This window comes from Corythoichthys intestinalis, chromosome 7 (assembly GCF_030265065.1).
Source record: "Corythoichthys intestinalis isolate RoL2023-P3 chromosome 7, ASM3026506v1, whole genome shotgun sequence".
NCBI lineage: Eukaryota > Metazoa > Chordata > Actinopteri > Syngnathiformes > Syngnathidae > Corythoichthys > Corythoichthys intestinalis.
The window spans coordinates 39,610,130-39,630,427 of record NC_080401.1 but is presented as its reverse complement, the minus strand read 5'-3'; positions in this window follow the sequence as shown (position 1 = coordinate 39,630,427).

The following is a 20,298-nucleotide window of genomic DNA, read 5'->3' as shown; positions in this document are numbered from 1 at the left end:
CCCTGCTGAAGAAAGTACACGTCCATGCCAGTCTGCGGTTCGCTAGAGAGCATTTGGATGATCCAGAAGACGACTGGGAGAATGTGTTATGGTCAGATGAAACCAAAATAGAACTTTTTGGTAGAAACACAGGTTCTCGTGTTTGGAGGAAAAAGAATACTAAATTGCATCCGAAGAACACCATACCCAAAGTGAAGCATGGGGGTGGAAACATCATGCTTTGGGGCTCTTTTTCTGCAAAGGGACCAGGACGACTGATCTGTGTAAAGGAAAGAATACATGGGGCCATGTCTCCTTCCATCAGCAAGGGCATTGAATATGAGACGTGGCTGGGTCTTTCAGCATGACAATGATCCCAAACACACAGCCAGGGCAACAAAGCAGTGGCTTCGTAAGAAGCATTTCAAGGTCCTGGAGAGGCCTAGCCAGTCTCCAGATCTTAACCCCATAGAAAATTTGTGGAGGGAGTTGAAAGTCCGTGTTGCCCAATGACAGCCCCAAAACATCACTGCTCTAGAGGAGATCTGCATGGAGGTATGGGCCAAAATACCAGCAACAGTGTGTGAAAAGCTTGTGAAGAGTTACAGAAAACGTTTGGCCTCCGTTATTGCCAACAAAGGGTACATAGCAAAGTATTGAGATGAACTTTTGGTATTGACCAAATACTTCTTTTCCACCATGATTTGCAAATAAATTCTTTAAAAATCAATCAATGTGATTTTCAGGTTGGTTTTTTTTCACATTTTGTCTCTCATGGTTGAAGTTTACCCATGTTGACAATTACAGGCGTCTCTAATATTTTCAAGCGGGAGAACTTGCTCACTTAGTGGTTGACTAAATACTTATTTGCCCCACTGTATCTACACTATGGTGTGTACAAAAGGTTAAAAGGTTAAATTAACAATTTTAGGGTAAAATAAAATGGGCAGACATGGATTATGTCATGAAGCATTCCACCAAAAGCAGACGCTTCTTACACAATGGATAGTAAAAATGTGGTATAAAATATGACACCCTCTATATGAAATGTGCATATTTAATGGGAACAACGGACAGAGAGACTTGTAGTTCTTAAAATATAAATGTAAGTATGATTTATAATAATTTGATTATTCAAACCCCTCTCAATGTTTTTGTTTTCATAAAATTTGAAAAATTAGATTAACTAGAAGGTCGCCATTGTTGTGGACGACGCAATGCCCTCCTGGCGATGACTGTACAGTGTCACTCGTTACCTACATAAAGATGTCGTCGGTTCTGCCCTTCCAATTTGAACCCGAGCAGAAAAGTGATGAGCAGGGCAGCACTGTCGATATTTCACAAATTGAGCAGCACAACCAATTAAATCAGTGCTTCTCAATTATTTTCTGTTACGCCCCCCAAGGAAGACGTAAATTTTTCGCGCCCCCCCAAACTCTGCCGCCACTGTAAATAGTATCATTTGTCTATAATATTACTATTATAAGTACGCCTCTGCCTCACATTGTTTCCTTTTTTTCTATTAGAGAAAATAACAGAGATCAACTTATAAAGTATAACTTTATTAACATTGTTTTGTTTGTAACAAAAAAGACTTAACGCGCATCATTTTGCCTGAATTAAAAAAAAAAGTCACATCCAAACTGTAAAAATACACTCAAGGTACATTTTTTACCATTTGATTCTGAAAAATAAAATCAGTAAATAATAACAAATTCAAATTGATTGGAAACATTAACTCATGAGGACAATATGCCAAAAAATTTGACCGAAAAAACAAAACTGAATAGAAGAAAAACTAGTGTCTTTGGACAGAAGGACAGTTTTTATTTTCGCTGCTCGCTGCTCACAAGATCACCTCCAGTTTGCAATGGTATGGGGTTATTTTGCACTGAGCATGCTAACAGTGCTCACTGGTTTACTGATATAACACTGACAAAGCGGGACGATTGTTAGCAATATTCGGCACGTTTTCGCTGAAAAACAACCAAGCTTCTTATCAATGAGATTGGGGTCTAATGTCTTTAAATGGCGTCTTAATTTATTTGGCTTCCGGCTGTCCGCTATAATCATTTTTAGACACAGTAAACAGTGGTCTTTCCTCATCTACCACTGTATTAAATGTCAAAGCCAGAAGGCAAATGGCCCGAAAAAAGCGCATTCCCGGCGGCCGAGGGAGAACCGCTGGTGAGGGCGGTCGTCGTGACGATCCCAAGCCGAAAATGGCACTTCTCGAGCAGACACGTGAGAACCGGAGAACAGTGGGTCGCTGCGTGAGTCCGGCCGGAAAACGGCTTTCGAAAACAGCACACAGCTCTCCAGCTCTTCATGAGTCTATCCCGTGTGCTCTTGCTTACTTCAAAAATACTGCGCGCACTTTGAAACTGAGAGCGCCACTGCCACCCACTGAGTGGATGTGCAAGTAAACTTTATTCTAGTACGGCAAAAAAAAAAAAAAGCATGTTCCCCGAGGTCACACGCGCCACCCCTGGCATCGCTCTGCGCCCCCCACTATATAAGAAGTACTGAATTAAATGAAGGTCTACAGCGAGATTCGAACCCATGTTTCCCATGCGACGGATGAGTGCCTAGAACACAGGACTATACTTCCACATGACATTGAAGTTGCTGAAACCCAGATGCGTTGTCTGGAAAAATAGTGCGCTTGGCTTGACCATGGAATTAGAAAATGCTGCTCACTTCAGACAGCAAGCAGACAACCATAACAGAAGGAATGCGTAAAAGGGTTTATTGAACACGCAAAAAAGCACGCGGTCGCTGAAAGGGAGTCACAATAAGGGTCAGTGACAGTAGGTCAGGATCAATAAAATAAAAAATAAAAAACATAAGGAAAACCATGGTGAGAGGCAGACAAAGAAAAAAACAAGGAAATGATGCAACTAGCAACGAAGGGATATTCGAACTGTCAAAAAGCACCAAGTAAATATCTCGGCAAGCCGCCTAGGATCGGTTTAAAGACACTGCTGATGAGCTGGAATTGGATGCAGGTACGACAGTGGGAATTCATCCCACAGCTCCGTAACCAAAAAAATCTGACCAGCAGCAGAATGTGACAAAATCATGCAGTCGTCATACTAGCTTCCCTTGATAGCTAGCACAGCTATTCTCCCAGTACAGGCCAATTGCGTCATCACTCCCAGAGTGCATTGCTTGCATAAAATATGGCGCCCTCCATAGGTCAAAACCTGCACTAAATATTATAGATTTTTAAATCAATGGCAATAATATTTGTTCCTAATAACATATTTTAGTAAAAGAGAACAATTGTGGCTAATTAGAGCCACTACAGAATTTAAGTGTGAGGTTCCCCTTAATAAAATAGTTATTTTGCAAACAAACCCTCACCTCAGAAACATTTACTTTGAGGTTTCCTTGTTTGAGCATACTTATGCATGCAGACCTATGACAAGCATTGAGGAAAAAAAAGCTTTTAAAAAAAAAATAAATAAATAAATAAATAAAATAAAAAAGAAAACAACTGTTTCGGAGAAGCTTTTACCATCATACAGATATTACCTGCTAAATGCAATACCCTGGTTACCAAAGCAGTGGCACCAATTTCCCATAAATTATCAAAATGAGCATCATCAAATTATTTTAATAAAATATGGTTAAAGTACTTCTGAAAGGCATCTGACCATTTTCTCACTTTTTAGGAAAGTGAATTTCCTCAAATTAAAAAAAAAAAAGAAAATTTGATTACTTTGCGCATTTGTCAGATTTCTAATAGCTTTGGAAAAACAGGAATTATATTGAGTTTGAATGGACACACAGGATTTAAATTGTGTGAATGTAAATAGACACTTGTTACATTACGTGTGCCTAAACAGGTTTCAGACTATTAGTGTCTGTGAATGGATAGGCAGGTGTTAGATTAGTGTATGTGTGTATTTGAGTTGACAGACAAGGATGAAATCATGCGCGTACACAAAGGCAGAGATGTTGAAAAAGCTCTTTATAATAAAAGTGGAACTTAGGTGGGGGCTTGCGTTTACAATTGGAAACAGCCTCGCCTTTTATCGGTGATGCCACAATTTTACACTGTGGAATTTTGCATTCAACCCTCATAAAGAATGACAAAACCAAACGAGCTCCTCCGGGTTTTTGTAATGTCACGTGACGCAAACAGGTGTTCATTTTTCAGTGTTGACACACGAGGAACAGCCATGCCTGCATAAACGCAATATATCACGTCAGACACACTCACGCCTTCGTCATTAGATAAAATCGCACAAAATTGTCATCGGCATGTTGTTTGTGCTGCCCTCCCTCATACATAAAAACCGGCCTGCACCAATATTTCAATGACAAGTTATGAAGCGCAGATGTCCTTGTACAGTTTTTATTGTCTCATATTACATTATGGGTATAGAATACTTGATGTGAAAGTACAGACATATTTTCATCCTGTTTTTCTTAAAAATAAACAAGGTTGGCATTATTTATGTGAATCTCACACATACTGTAGATGTTTACAGTAAGTGGATGGGAATTGCATTTTTTTCATGTGTGTTTGTGTTTGGAGGTACAAAGGCATGTAGCATCTAAATCAGTGGTTCGTAAACTTGGTTCGATCGAACCCCAGGGGTTCGGTAAGTTAGTCTACGGCAGGGGTCCCCAAACTTTTTCCTGTGAGGGCCACATAACTTTTCCCTTTTCTGATGAGGGGCCGGGTCAGTTTGTAACAGAAAAAGTGTGACGATTGCAGGAGTGCCTAAATGTAAAAATGTATTGTTTTTTAGAAAGCCACAATGAAATAACCCTTTCTGGATTCTTCACGGAACAAAAGTAAATAATATAATATAATATAACATAATATAATAATAAATAAATATAACGCTATTAATTAAATAAATAATACCCAAATATCCCTCTCTGGGTTCTTCACAGAAAAAAGCCAGGAAATATTGAAATAAACAAAAAGAAAAAAAATGTTCAGGGGGCCGGACCAAATGTGGAGGCAGGCCGTATCCGACCCGCGGGCCGTAGTTTGGGAAGCCCTGGTCTAAGGCATTTGGTGAAGATTAAGACACGCAGGTTCCTATTTTTGGACGCTGGCTAAATTCAAGCAAAGTGGCGTTTTAGACCAGGTTTTGGGCTGGTTAGTCCCCCATTTACACGCTTTATTCCAATTCTTTCAACTGCTAGTCCTGTAGAAACTGGCTTGCTCAGTGGAAGGTTGACTCACTTGGAAGTACAACAGACTGCATTTCCAACAAAAAAATCAACAACATTTACGTCACATTTTACGCCATGAAAATAGTATCTGAGGCAAGGATGTGATAGAATGAGAATCTCGACGTGAAAAAAAAAAAAAACAGTGTGAAATGAATCGAGTTTCATTTTCCAATGTGAAAAGCAAATCAAAAAGCAAAGATATTTGTTGTTAAATCAGACTGTTTATTGATTTGTGAGAGGATTTATGTTTTTTTTTTTTTTTTTTTTAACATAATGACATTGTTTACAAATTTGGCAGTCATTTTGTGCAGGGTTTTTCATTTAATTTGATATCATTTGAGATATAAACAAGACAGAAACTGCACAGTCAAGGTTAATGCAACCACCCAGGTTTAAACTGCCTGCAACAGCATAGAAAAAGTCTTTAATAGCGTTATAATGTGAATTACAATCATATTTTTAGAAGATTCAACTATATACAATTTGGCAAAGCGCGGGTGACAAGAAATTATTCTTTTAATCTGCCGTTTACCCCCTAATGTCGTCATAGCGCTCTAGCGTCCCCAGCTGGATGATGTCAGCAGGGTAGTGAGTTCATCTGATTTAGAATTCAGCCCACTGAGGGGGAAGATTCAGAACGAGGAAAATGGCACAGAGAGTAGTAAAATGTCATGATTGTTTCAATCTCTCTACTCCAATATTTTTACAGGATATTCTTTTTATCAAAGTATTTTCCCCAATTGCTAAATAAATTGTATGGTTATGACAAATAACAGTCTTGTGCTAAATTGAATATGAAAAATTAAAAATGCATCTATTCAGTACAACAGGGCAAAATTACTGCATAATGGTAAAAACTGCTGCCTTCTTCCTCTCCCCAACGCTATCTTATGCCACCGGAGTTAGTCCGGCTTTTGTTATTTCCCTGCCCGGCTTCGGAGATGGAGGCAAGAGCATAAAAAAAACAAGAGGCGTGAAAGCTAGCCAACATGCTAAACCGAACCGAGCAGCTTTTCCAAGTCTTATTCTCGCCTTTCGAAAACGAAAAATCACACAAAACTACCCCGACTCATGTCACACACGGCGCTGGGGTTGATTGTCTTCACCAATCGCCGAAGTTACAGCTCGTCATTCTGCTGCGGCTCCGGCAGGCAGGCAGACGGGGGGAGAGGGGAATGAACACCGAAAATAGCACATTCTCGGTGGACAAACCAGCCGACGTCGGAGCGAGAGGCTGCCCAAGCCTAGGATAGTAGTCTATTGGAGACCCCCATGAAAAGGACTGAGGAGGTGGAAGTGACCATGGTGTGTGACAAGCCGTAGGTCGTCGTCCGAGTGGCCTTCTCAGTGGACAGGGAGCATTGTCACCCACAAAATGCAAGCCACCGTCTTATTAAAACATGTAGCTTACTCACTTCCTCATCGGTCCAGTGGTCCCACAGTTGTCGGACTTGTTTTGGCCATTATCCGCGGTGATACGGAATTTTAGAAACCCCGAAATGCTCACACGCCTCTCCCTGGTGCAGCAACAAAAGCCTGCAGCACATTGGGATGGCGTGATGCGAAAAATAAACGAAATAATCCGCAAAATCAGCTGAATCCGGAGTCGTTCTGCATACTTTGGTATTGTCTGTATACTGAAGACTATTAGCCCGCTGACGTCACATTCGCATTCTACGTCAATCCAGGAAGTAATTAATTTTCATGGCGTGGGATTAAAAATATTGAATAAATATACCGATCGCTTCAACATACATTTAAGCGGTCCATTTCATTCAGGAGCATAAAATACCGCGTGAAATATGAAATGAACATGCTTTTTGTTGTCACAGGCACTTTAATGTTGAACAATATAAGATAGATTCCTCCAAAGATATGGTTTAGTGGTCTTATGATGCTGCAAGCAGTAAAGATAAAAACATTTTGGCATGTTTAAAAATATGCTGTCTAAATGAGAGGAAATTTGAATGGAAATACACTTGGGTTTTAGCTTGCTAGCTTAGATATATCAATTTTAAATTGAAAAGATTTTTCTAATTCCATAGGGTTCATTTAATGCACGTGTGAAACTCATGGGGTTCGGCACCTTTAGCAAGTTTAAGAACCGCTGATACATGTCTTCAAATTGCAATTTCTAATCAGATTTTAATTAACTGCAGTTTTGGAAAATGCATCAAAAGCTTAATAAGCAAAACAAACAAAAATTAATTTAGCTATTTTTTAACCAAGTGCCATAAGTAATCATGTTAATTTTTGACTTATTCAAATAAGATCATCATGATTTGGACAAATTTCTTTCCCACAAATATTTACTGTTAATCAGTCCCCGCGTGCTTACAAATTATAACGAATATAACGTTTTAAAAATTGTGTGCGGCACTTGACAATAGAACGTTAATGTCTCAATAACTGTAGCATTTTTGGGGGTCCCTAAGAAGTAATGATTTTGGAGTTGCAAGGTTTCCACCCGGCACCAGTGATATCTACTTTAAAAGCATCACCTCCCAGAAAGCAAACAAAAAAATAACGTCCAACACCCTAGAGTTTGACATCTCCTCTCCTCTCCATTAGTGCCCCCATCACTGCCTCTCGCAGACCCCACTGCTCCTCCCACTCTTCCCTCTTTGTGCATTCCTCTGTGAGTGGGTGGAAAGTTCAATGGGGATGTGGGAAACCCTGAAGGGCAGGGGTGGGTTGTCGGGGGAGATGGTTACCTCTTCCAAGAACAAGAGTATGTGTGAAAATCAAGGGGCCTCTTATGAGTCAGTCTCTCCCTGCATAGTTGCGACGTTGCATTCAAATGTGACCAAAATTTTAAATACAGCTGAAAGACTGCTCCTCCTCACTATTTTTTTTTTTTTTTTTTTTTTTTTTTTTTTTTTTTTTTTTGAGCATAGTTTCCCCCAGCTCAAATCCTTCCCACTTCAATGAAGGCTTCATAAAGAAGTAACATTTGGTGAGAGAAGGACCTCTGCTGGTAGTATTCTGCTTGTGCATACTTTTTGTTCTTGAGTCGGAGTCAGCAATTAAATGGAACTTGAACTTTGAAATATCCTCAAGAAAAGACAACGTGCATAAATGCAAATACACACTCTTGTACTGCCATAGTTTCTATAATCAAAAGCTCAATTGCATGTCTCAAACTCACTTCATAGTAGGCACATCATATATTTAAAAAATAATAGGGCTGTCAAACGATTACCATTTTTAATCGAGTTAATTACAGCTTAAAAATTAATTAATCGTAATTAATCGCAATTCAAACCATCTATAAAATATTTTTCTGTAAATTATTGTTGGAATGGAAAGATAAGACACAAGTCGAATATATACATTCAACATACGGTACATGAGTACTGTATTTGTTTATATAACAATAAATCTACAAGACATGGCATTAACATTATTAACATTCTGTTAAAGCGATCCATGGATAGAAATACTTGTAGTTCTAAAAAAAAAATGTTAGTACAAATTATGTAAATTTTATTTTAAAACCCCTCTTAATGTTTTCGTTTTTATAAAATGTGTACATTTTTCAATCAAAAAATAAACTAGTAGCTCGCCATTGTTGATGTCAATAATTACACAATGCTCATGTGGTGCTGAAACCCATAAAATCAGTCGCACCCAAGTGCCAGCAGAGGGCGAAAAAACACCAAAACACACAAGTAACAAGTGGACATTACACTGTGCTGTCATTTTAATCTGTTTGAGCGGGGCATGTGCGTCAAATGTGTCAAATATTTTAACGCGATAATTTTGACAGCCCTAAAAAATACTAAATATCAAGTGCAGTTTGTCAAGAAAACCATCTTCTCAATCATTTCTGATAGCAGTTCAGACCATTACTGGTTCTTCAGAACATGAACACAATACCAAGACGTATTTTCCTTCCACCAAGTGTCAAAGGTCAATATGGTTTACTTGTTGACAAATTTTTCACCCGCTTGTGTTACACTACACCATGGACATAGTATTGGTCTCAACATTGGTAGGGACGCTAAAACAGCATAACATGCATGTATACAGATTGGGTACATTTCTCAAAAATAGCTGATTCCTACGTAAAAATGAAATGAAAGTTACAGTGGTTGTGTTTTTTCTGTTTTTTTTGGGGGGGTGGGGGGTAAAAAAAATGTGCATTGGCTACAAATAAAAATATATTTTTTTAATGATGTAGAAAATACATACAATTAGGGAATAAATGCACAAAATGCACAGATGAGTCAAAGTTAACCATAGAAAAAGTACAGGAAGACTCGTCTCTAAGCAGCTTTCTACTCGAGTTTTTCAGGTTGGCAAGTTCACACAGTTTAATGTTATGCTAACTCTGATGCAGGTCTGACTTTCAGTTGCAAAATTAGTGGTGTGTTCCCCACCTTCGCAACTTTGACATCTTTTTACATTACTTAAAGTGGCTGCTGCTGGCCGGAAAAAAAACTTCTAATATCCCTCCTCTTCAAAGGGGGCGGAGGAGGCGGCATGCTGACATGTATTTCTGTCAGGATTGTGTGAATGTGGGGGTTTTATTCATCAGCCAATCAAACGTGCGTTTGAAGGGGAAAAAAAGGACCAGCACATTCAGCAAGTGAAAAGGGGTAAATGTAAGTCTGAACATAATGTAGGGTCAATTCTATCCTCACAACGTATGGGAAGACAATCTAAATGACCAAACCCGGCGGCATGGGCGGGCATTAGGGGGCCAGGCCCGCCCTGAGAGACTACTGTGCCCGCCCTTGCTCGATTAGACTGTACTGTGTAATTTTTTTTTTTTTTTTTTATCGTCCACAAAATACACACACACACACAGACACACACGGAGAGGATGAACCCTCTATTCATCCTATCTTGATCTGTCGTCATTTAATTCAACCAATGTGAGCTGCGAATAAAGGGAATTTTTAGCCAATCACAGATAAGGGGGGGCGGGCCGAGTAGCCGGCCATTGGGTGCTCATGTTTATCAGTGCATATATTATGTTTACGCTGAAGCACTTTAGTTGCATAAATGCACACAGAAATGCACCATTGTTTTTCGCATACCTGTCAAGTTGTATGGTTTCGGCGTAATTTGTACAAGTGAGCACTGGTTTTTAAATGTGTACACCGTACGTTCAATTCGAATATTGTCACCGTTTCGGCAACGAGACAATGTGTGTTACGATGCGTTACTACGTCAGTTGAATGACGCGAGAAAACTCAGAGACACTGAGAGTGACGCTGTAGTAAATGCGATGCTAGGCTAGGTGGCTCCAATATTTCCTGACTGTAGCCGACAGCCTACAATCTACGCCTAGGTATCAAATGCTTATAGAACTACATGCGAAATGACAGACGGTGGCGTTAATAAACAGCCGCCATTTTGAAGCAGTAGACTTCTCAGATAGGCTCTGCTGTCGTGAACCTTCCAAGCGAATTTAAGTAACTTTTTTATCTAAAATACTCCTAAATCGGCAAAATCTTGACTTTAAACTATATCTTTAAACATGAAAGGTAACACCAGTTACTTTGCCAAGTAACTAATTACTCTTACCTTCAGGTAACTGAGTTACTAACTCAGTTACTTTTTTGGGAGAAGTCATTTGTAACTAATTAATTACTTTTTAAAAGTAAGATTAACAACACTGGTCATAAAGATGAAGTCTGCAGAATGAAAAGCGACGAAAGCGGAGATTTCATTCTGCCAATCCGTTGCCGAACACAAAACTTGGACACACTAACGAACTACCTTCAAGTCAAACTGAATTGCGAGCTGAAGTGCCATGAAGTGCAGCCATCAAGACATGATAAAAATTGACAAAAGTGCTACATACAATTACAACAAAAGTCACTATTAAATTTTTGTAATCATGATGTAGCAGAAGATATTGATTGTTCTTTGATTGCACCAGGTTATGTTACAATATTACCAATAAATTCATATTATTATAAAAATTGAGTTTTATTTTTGTTTGAAATTGCACGCTATATATAACGTTGTAAGATTAGTCACCAATTTTTAAGAGCATACGTCACTACTTGTAAGATTGCCAACCGCCTCGGGTTGACAGGTATGCATTCAGCAAGTGAAAAGGGGTAAATGTAAGTCTGAACATAATGTAGGGTCAATTCTATCCTCATAACTTATGGGAAGACAATCTAAATGACCCATATAACTGAACTCATTATATAATGCAAATAAGGTTGCTTAAAAGCAGTGTTGTTAATAACGGCGTTACAATATAACGGCGTTACTAACGGCGTTATTTTTTTCAGTAGTGGGTAATCTAATTAATTACTTTTCTCATCTTGGCAACGCCGTTACCGTTACTGAGGACGGAAAGGCATGCGTTACTATGCGTTGCTATATTGGTCGAAAAGTCTGAGGGAGACGGACTCACCGAGACGACAGAGCAGAGCAGGAGTAGGGAGGAGGCAATAAAGTTGTGACGCCGAGCAAACGCGATGCTAGGTAGCTCCAATAATACATGTTGTAGCCGATAGCTAGTACAAACTACGCCCACATGTTATGGTAGATATGGTAGACATGGTAGATATCACATGTACTGTACATAGATATAACTAGATGCTAAATGACAGACATGGCACTAAATGAGTTAGTAAACAGCCGCCATCTTAAAGCAGTAGACTTTTTAGGACGGCTCTGTTGTAGAGAACCTTCCTAGCGAACCTAAGTAACTTTTTATCTAAAATACTTCTAAATCGGCAAAATCTTGACTTGAATCTATCTTTAAATGATGAAACAGTTTTAAAAGTTTCATATGTCGAAAGTAGAGAGAAGGGAACTAATGCAATAATGGGAGCAATTTTAACAACTTTTAACAGTTGATTCAGGGTAAAGGGTAAATTAGGGTAAAGAATTGGGCTCGGGCCAATTGTACCAAAAACCTTCACAAAAAACTTCACATAGTGTGGCCAATGTTTTGTTTTGTTTTTTTTTGAGGAAAAAAAAAAAAAAAGTAATTATCACCAATTACTTTGCCAAGTAACTAATTACTCTTACATTCAGGTAATTGAGTTACTAACGCAATTACTTTTTGGGAGAAGTAATTTGTAACTATAATTAATTACTTTTTTTCAGTAAGATTAACAACACTGCTTAAAAGTTGGTGGGGACAATTTGAGCATCCTTAAAAGTTGGTGGTGTTATGTCCCTATTGTCCCTATGCAAACCTACACCCTTGCACTACACCAGTGGTTTTCTTCATGTGTTTCTTGAGTGAAAATAACAAAAAAATTAAATACATACAAAGCATGTTTATGCACCCGTTATTATAAATATCACAGATTTGATGTCATGAGTCTGATATTTTCTCTATTGTGATTTTTTTTTTTTTATTGGTGCTGTATGACCCGCACCTGCACACTTGGCAGGTATAAAGATGGGCAGGGCCATGTGGGCAGCTCCGACAATAACATCACACTGTAAATTCAGCAAGTCCTTTTTTATTGATGCAGCTTGAAACCTTTTGTTTGCACTCTCTTAACTTCTTTTTTGTTTTGTTGTTAAGTAATCGCACAAGTTTTTTTTTCGACCATAGTTGGTGGGCTTGCAAGTGTGGGAGACATGCAGGAAGTGGTGGGCGACCAGTAAACTGTATTTCCCCTTCCTGTCTGTGTCTTTCTGTATGCCCTTTGGCTACTAATGCAGCTCAAATCTACCCACTACACACCCACGTGGTCACTGGGAGATGATGTACCCTTGCTTGGAATTTCAGGACAAGCAGTTTAAATAGAGGATTACTTTTCTAAACAAAAAGCCAGTGAAGTGTGTTTGGACCACAAGGGCAACATGAGTGTTATCTTACTCTTTTAATCTATGCTGGTAGGGCTGAGTTGCACAGTATTACTTGAACTCATCGTTAGCATGTGACTCTACATCAACTGATTTTGAGGATCTGCCGATACTGAGTTCTGATCCCATACCTTGGGAATGTATTAAGGATGATTAAAAAAAACATATAATTTAATTTTTTTTTAACAAAAATAAATAAATAACATAATATATAAGGATTAATGCAGCAGTAGTTAAGACTAGGGCTGAACGATATTGGAAAAAACTGACATTGTGATTTTTGGGGGGTTTACGATATATTGCGAGAATAAAACCAGAATTTTCCCCAGACTTGAATAGCTCTGTTTGGGAAGACTTTGGTAGACTCAGTATGACTCAGCATTGTATTCGGGTGAAAAAGATCGGGTTTTTAATTTTAAAATATATTTCTTATTTCTGCTTCATGCTTGTACAGCCTCTCACCCTCCCTCCTGAAAAGCAGTGCGACCAAACTGTTTTTCTTGGTCACCAGTGCAGCTGGCGTTTGATACGTAAAGTTAACGATGATTGACAGGTTTATAGCTTTGATCTGGCCAGAGATGCCTTGGTAGCTCTACGATCAAAGGCAAAAATGTGGTAATCATCGTTAAGCTTTGTACACAGTCTGAAGTGTGCTGTGGCAACTCATTTACTGTATATGCGTGAGGCTGTTCTCAGCAACGTGAACGTCAAAGCAAAACAAAAAAAAAACTTTTTTCGGTATCAGATCGGCAGATTCTCAGGTGACTTGGACTCGAGTGCAAAAATATGGCATACTCTTTGTGCCTATGACATCAAAAAGCATGTTCATATCATATTTCATGCAGTATTTTATGCTGCTAAATGAACAGAACCTGCTGGATGTGTGTGGAGGCGATCGATTTATGTATTCAATTTTTTGAATCAAAAAATGAGTGACTTCCTGGATTGAGGACGAATGCTAATGTGACGTCACCCGGGTCAGCATCTCACAATACAGCATTGCTTTCTCGCATGCAGATGGACTGCGGATTCAGCTGATTTTGCGGATTAATTCGTTTATTTTTTGCATCACAGGGTTTTGTTGCTGCACCAGGGAGAGGCGGGTGTGTCTTTCTGTGTTTCAAAACTTCCAGTTCACCGTGAAGATTGGCTAAAACAAGGATTGGAACAACATTGGAAAAAAGTGAGTATTATTTCGTGTTCTGTATTATTTCAAATACTGGGATCATGGCACACGTTTTAATACAGTGGTGGCTTGCATTTTGTGGGTGACAATGCTTCCTTGTCCACCGAAAAGGCCACTCGGCCGACGAACGTCAGCTTGTCGCACACCCCCCTCGGTCCTCTTCGTGTGCCCGCTGGGAGAGCGCTATACTCGGCTCCGTATCGTCCAGACTTCCATCCCCCTCTGCCCTATTCCTGTGCTCGCTATCTTCGGGTTGGGCTCAGGCAGCTACGCGCTCCTCTGACGTCGGCCGGTTTGTCCGGCGGTCATTCTCCAGCTGCTTCCCCGGCAAACGAGCTCTCCTGCCCTCAGCAGGGGAACGACGAGCTGCAACTTGCTTGCCGCCGGGGGAGTTGCCGATCGGTGAAGACAATCGACAACCCCGCCACCGTGTGAGATGTTCCGGGGTAGTTTTGTGTGATTTTTCGATTCGAAAGGCGAGAATAAGACTTGAAAATGCCGATCGTTTTGGGTTGGCATGTTGCCTAGCTGTCATGCCTCCTGGTTTGTTTACGCTCTCCAAAGCCGGGGCAGGGAAATGACAAAAGACGGACTAACTCCGGTGGCATAAGATATCGTTCGGGAGGTGCAAGAAGTGGACAATTTGATCACTAGGAGTAATTTTGCCATGCCGTACTAAATAAATGCTTTTTTCATATTTCATATTCCATTTAGCACAAGACTTTTATTTGTAATGACCATGCCATTTATTTAGCAATTGAGGAAATACTTAAAAAGAATATCCTGTAAAAATATTGGAGTAGAGGGATTGAAACAATGACATTTTGCTGCTCTCTTTGTCGCATTTTCCTTGTTCTGAATAAATTCCCCCACAATGGTCTGAAATCTAAATCAGATGAAATTGTGACCATGCAAACGTCATCTTCCAGCTGGGGATACTAGAGCTCTATAAGGACAGGTAGGGCTAAACGGCAGATTAAAAGACTAATTTCTCGTCATCCGCGCTTTGCCAAATTGTTGTATATGGTGAAATCGTCTCAAAATATGATTCTAATTCACATAATAATGCTATTTAAAAATTTTTTTATGCTGTCACGGGGACTTTAAAGGTCTGTGCAGAGTGATCATCACACACAAAATTTAACTCGTAGCGTTAGCATAAGATAATCGTTAGCATTGGGCTAATGCTAATGGCAAGTGTCCTCTTTAACTCTCGGACAACTTTTTTTACATACAGTTCGTGGCGTCCAGGTAGGTATAATTAATTGAATAGAATGTACTGTTTACCGGCCAGACTGCTTTCCCTGTATTTTTCAAACACCGGGAGAACAGTCTGGGACCCAGCTCCTCATCGGCTTCTCGAGCCCGAAAGAAAGTAACCGTGCAATCAGATTCGTTTATTTGCGTGACGTGTTCTTAGCGAGCAGCGTGACTCTTGCGCGTCGGAAGTCGTGTCCACAACAACACAGATGGCGAACAGGAGAGCCAAGAATATGTTCCAATACGCGGTAAATTCTGTTTTAAATGTGCTTCAAAATGTGCTCGTCTGTCTTGATTCGAAATATTTGGAAACCTTTATTTATTTATTTATTGGAGTATTTTTTTTTTTGTTTCACAGATGAAAACATTTTGAGTAAATGTCGAATAAAACTAGACTGAATTAGTCTTGATTTTTTTGTCAACAAAAAACAGATGACGAGAAACACTTTTTGAGATGACTAAAATATGACTAAGACTAATAAGTATAATAGTCCAAAAGACTAACACTAAAACGAAAATTAAAAGGGCTGCCAAAAACAACACTAAACGCCAGCCATCCAAGTTAAAATGGATTTGATGTCTGTTGCTGTCAATAGCAGTAAATGAGTTACAATTTGATACAAAATAAAAGTGGGGGTAAACGTTATTAGGCATTTGGAGTATTAGTTATTTTTTTATTGTTTCATAAAAAATCTAACAGGAATTCTGATATGAACAGGCAAAAACTGCATCTTTTGCACCATTTGGAACATTACAAACATTATAAACACACACTCACACACTAGAGTGATCATGTTCCCATGGCAATTTCTTACAAAGGAGTGAAAATTATACAAGTTGCATTGAATAGTGAAGAAAAACAGTTCTCAATATTGAACAAAGACAAATCTGCACACGCACAGTGACACACTGTGATGTACCCTTGCTGTTAGCTTTGACTATTCATGTGATATTCCTTCCTCTTTCAAGTAGCGGCTTGCTATGTCTATTTCTAAAAGTGAGCTGACAAATGTGGCACTTTGTCATGAGTCAGTACTCCATCGTTTCCTTTCTTTGTCCAATGTACCATTCGTACACGTGGCACATCCTTCACACACACACATGCCCGTGATCCATGTTCCCTTTGCTGTTGGCCCCTCACCCCCCCACACTCTTTGGTCATTCAGTTCATCAGTGCAAAAGAACAGAGAGAACACACAGTGAATCACAGTAATTCACGGGACCAGACGAGAGGTGTTGCGTTAACGTTCTATTTCTGATGTCCTGAGTGTGCACCTTCTCATTATAGGACGAAGAGGAGGCTGACAATAGACACACAGTAATGACTCCTTTTAAATGTCACAAGCAATGTATCCTCTCATCCACGTTTGGCATTTAGGCAGGGGGGGTTAGCGCTAATGGATGATGACAGTAACACTCACACTTGCTCACCTGACTGACTGTTAACTCATTGGCTGCCATTGAAAGCAATAGACATCTAATCTATTTGAATAGACAGTGATGGCTGACAGTGAATTATTACTACCAATCCTCCCAGTTAAGTTGGATTAGACATTTACACTATTGGCCAAAAGTATTGTCACCCATGCAATTCTGTCAGATAATGCTCAATTTCTCCCAGAAAATTATTGCAATTTCAAATGCTTTGGTAGTAATATCTTCATTTATTTTGTTTGAAATGAAAAACATAAAAAGGAATATAAAGAAAATTAAATCATTATCATTTTACACAAAACTCCAAAAATGGGCCAGACAAAAGTATTGGCACCCTCAGCCTATGCTTGGTAGCACAACCTTTAGACAAAATAACTGCGAACAACCGCTTCTGGTATCCATCAATGAGTTTCTGAGAATGCTCTGCTGGAATTGTAAACCATTCTTCTTTGGCCAACTACTCCAGGTCTCTGACATTTGATGGGTGCCTTCTCCAAACTGCTATTTTAAGATCTCTCCGCAGGTGTTTTATGGGATTCAGGTCTGGACTCATTGCTGGCCACTTTTGAAGTCTCCAGTGCTTTCTCCCAAACCATTTTCTAGTGATTTTTGAAGTGTTTTGGGTCATTGTCCTGCTGGAAGACCCATGACCACTGGGGGAGACCCAGCTTTCTCACATTGAGCCCTACATTATAATGCAAAATTTGTCGGTAGTCTTCAGACTTCATAATGCCATGCACACGGTCAAGCAGTCCAGCGCCAGAGGCAGCAGAGCAACCCCAAAACATCAGGGAACCTCCGCCATGTTTGACTGTGAGGACCGTGTTCTTTTCTTTGAAGGCCTCGTTTTTTTTTTTTTTCCTGTACACTATATGTTGATACCTTATTCCAAAAAGCTTTAATTTTCGTTTCATCTGACCAGAGAACATTCTTCCAAAACATTTTTGGCTTTTTCAGGTAAGTTTTGGCAAACTCCAGCCTGGCTTCATTTATCCCTCTGGGTCAGAAGTGGGGTCTTCCTGGGTATCATACCAGAGAGTCCCTTTTCGTTCGGACGCCGACAGATAGTACGGGTTGACACAGTTGTACCCTTGCTGCAGGATAGGACTTATTTGGATGTTAGTCGAGGTTCTTTATCCACCATCCGCACAATCTGAAACCTCTCGTCAATTTTTCTTTTCCGTCCACATCTAGGGAGGTTAGCCACAGTGCCATGGGCTTTACACTTATTGATGATACTATGCAGGGTAGACGCAGGAACATTCAGGTCTTTGGAGATGGACTTGTAGCCTTGAGATTGCCCATGCTTCCTCACAATTTTGCTTCTCAAGTCCTCAGACAGTTCTTTAGTCTTCTGTTTTTCTCCATGCTCAATGTGGTACACACAAGGACACAGTACAGATGATGAGTCAACTTTAATCCATTTTAACTGGCTGATATGGTGATTTAGTTCTTGCCACCACTTGTTATGTGCCACAGGTAAGTAACAGGTGCGGTTAATTACACAAATTAGAGAAGATTTTTCAAAGGGTGCCAATACTTTTGTACGGCCCATTTTTGGAGTTTTGTGTAAAATGAGTAATGATTGATAATTTAAAAAAAATATTTTGCATTATCTTTTGTGTTTTTTCATTGAAAGCAAAATAAATGAAGATATTACTATCAAAGCATTTGTAATTGCAATCATTTTCTGGGAGAAATTGAGCATTATCTGACAGAATTGCAGGGGTGCCGATTATTTTGGCCAGCAGTGTGTCATCGTCAATGGCAGGCAATGTTTTAACAATTCATCGATATTGTGGGGGAAAAAATGTGAGGCTTGAGTTGTGTATTTACTGTTTCATATGTAAAATTCTATATCCATGCCATTTATTACAGTATTTACCGTATTTTTTGGACTATAAGTCGCAGTTTTTTTCATAGTTTGGCTCGGGGTGCGACTTATACTCAGGAGCGACTTATGTGTGAAATTATTATCACATTATGATATCATTTCACATGTTATTTTGGTGTTTTGGAGTGACACTGGTGGTTTGGTAAACTTGTTAGCATGTTCTTTATGCTATAGTTATCTGAATAACTCTTAATAGCTATGGCCACGTTCGCGTTCTGCCTTTGGCAATATGTGTTCAAATATTGAAATTAGGGGTGTCAAATGATTGAAATTTTTAATCGAGTAAATAACAGCTTAAAAATTAATTAATCGTAATTAATTGCAATTCATCGCAATTCAAACCATCTAAAAAACATGCCATCTTTTTCTGTAAATTATTGTTGGAATGGAAAGATGAGACACAAGATGGATATATACATTCAACATACGGTACATAAGTACTGTATTTGTTTATTATAACAATAAATCAACAAGATGGCATTACCATTATTAACATTCTGTTAAAGCGATCCATGGATAGAAAGACTTGTAGTTCTTAAAAGATAAATGTTAGTACAAGTTATAGAAATTTTATATTAAAATCCCTCTTCATGTTTTCGTTTTAATAAAATTTGTAAAATTTTCAGTCAAAAAATAAATTAGTAGCCCACTATTGTTGATGCCAAATATTACTTACACAATGCTCATGGGTGCTGAAGCCTATAAAATCAGTCGCACCCAAGCGCCAGCAGAGGGCGACAAAACTCCGAAAAACACAACAAGTACACATTTCACTGTGCTGTCATTTTATTGTTTGAGCGGGGCATGTGCGTTAATTGCGTCAAATATTTTAACGTGATTAATTTTAAAAATTAATTACCGCCAGTTAACGCGATAATTTTGACAGCCCTAATTGAAATGCATGCTTTTAGTTTGTGGCGCTTTCACGCCCATGTGGGGGCTCGCTCGCACTTGTTTTCGCAAAAAATAGCGCTCCCGCGCCAGAAGAAGACCTACAGCTACACAGCTTTGAGTGAGTGGGCAAGTTAGCAAGAGAGAAACATGGCTGTGATCCTGTTTTCATTGTTTATGCTTGTAAAATATTTCTACAGAGGCAACGCCTGTGTGTATCATCATTTCTGTTGTTCTTGTGTGTTTTCCACCCGCAATCGGACACTTAGAGCCAGTTGTGTGGTTGTTTGAACGATGTGCCAATGCTAGCGAACGCATGGTAACCGTTTCTGTCATTGCTGTAATAGCACCTAATTATCATTTATTTACGTTGATGCGAACCTGTTTGTTATCGAGGACGAAACTGATTCAGCAAATTATACGGACGTCCAGCATCGTCTTTTGGGAGTTTAGCTCGCTGAATAGCCAGGACTGAGCCGTAGTGTCCTGGTGAGGACAGTATATTCACATTTTGTTGTTCATGCACTGTACACTTGTTCAGCATGTTGTTCACTATTGTATTTTTATATTAAATTGCCTTTCAAGATGACATATTTGTACCATGTGTTGGATTTTATCAAGTAAATTTCCCTAAAAAATGCGACTTATACTCCGGTGC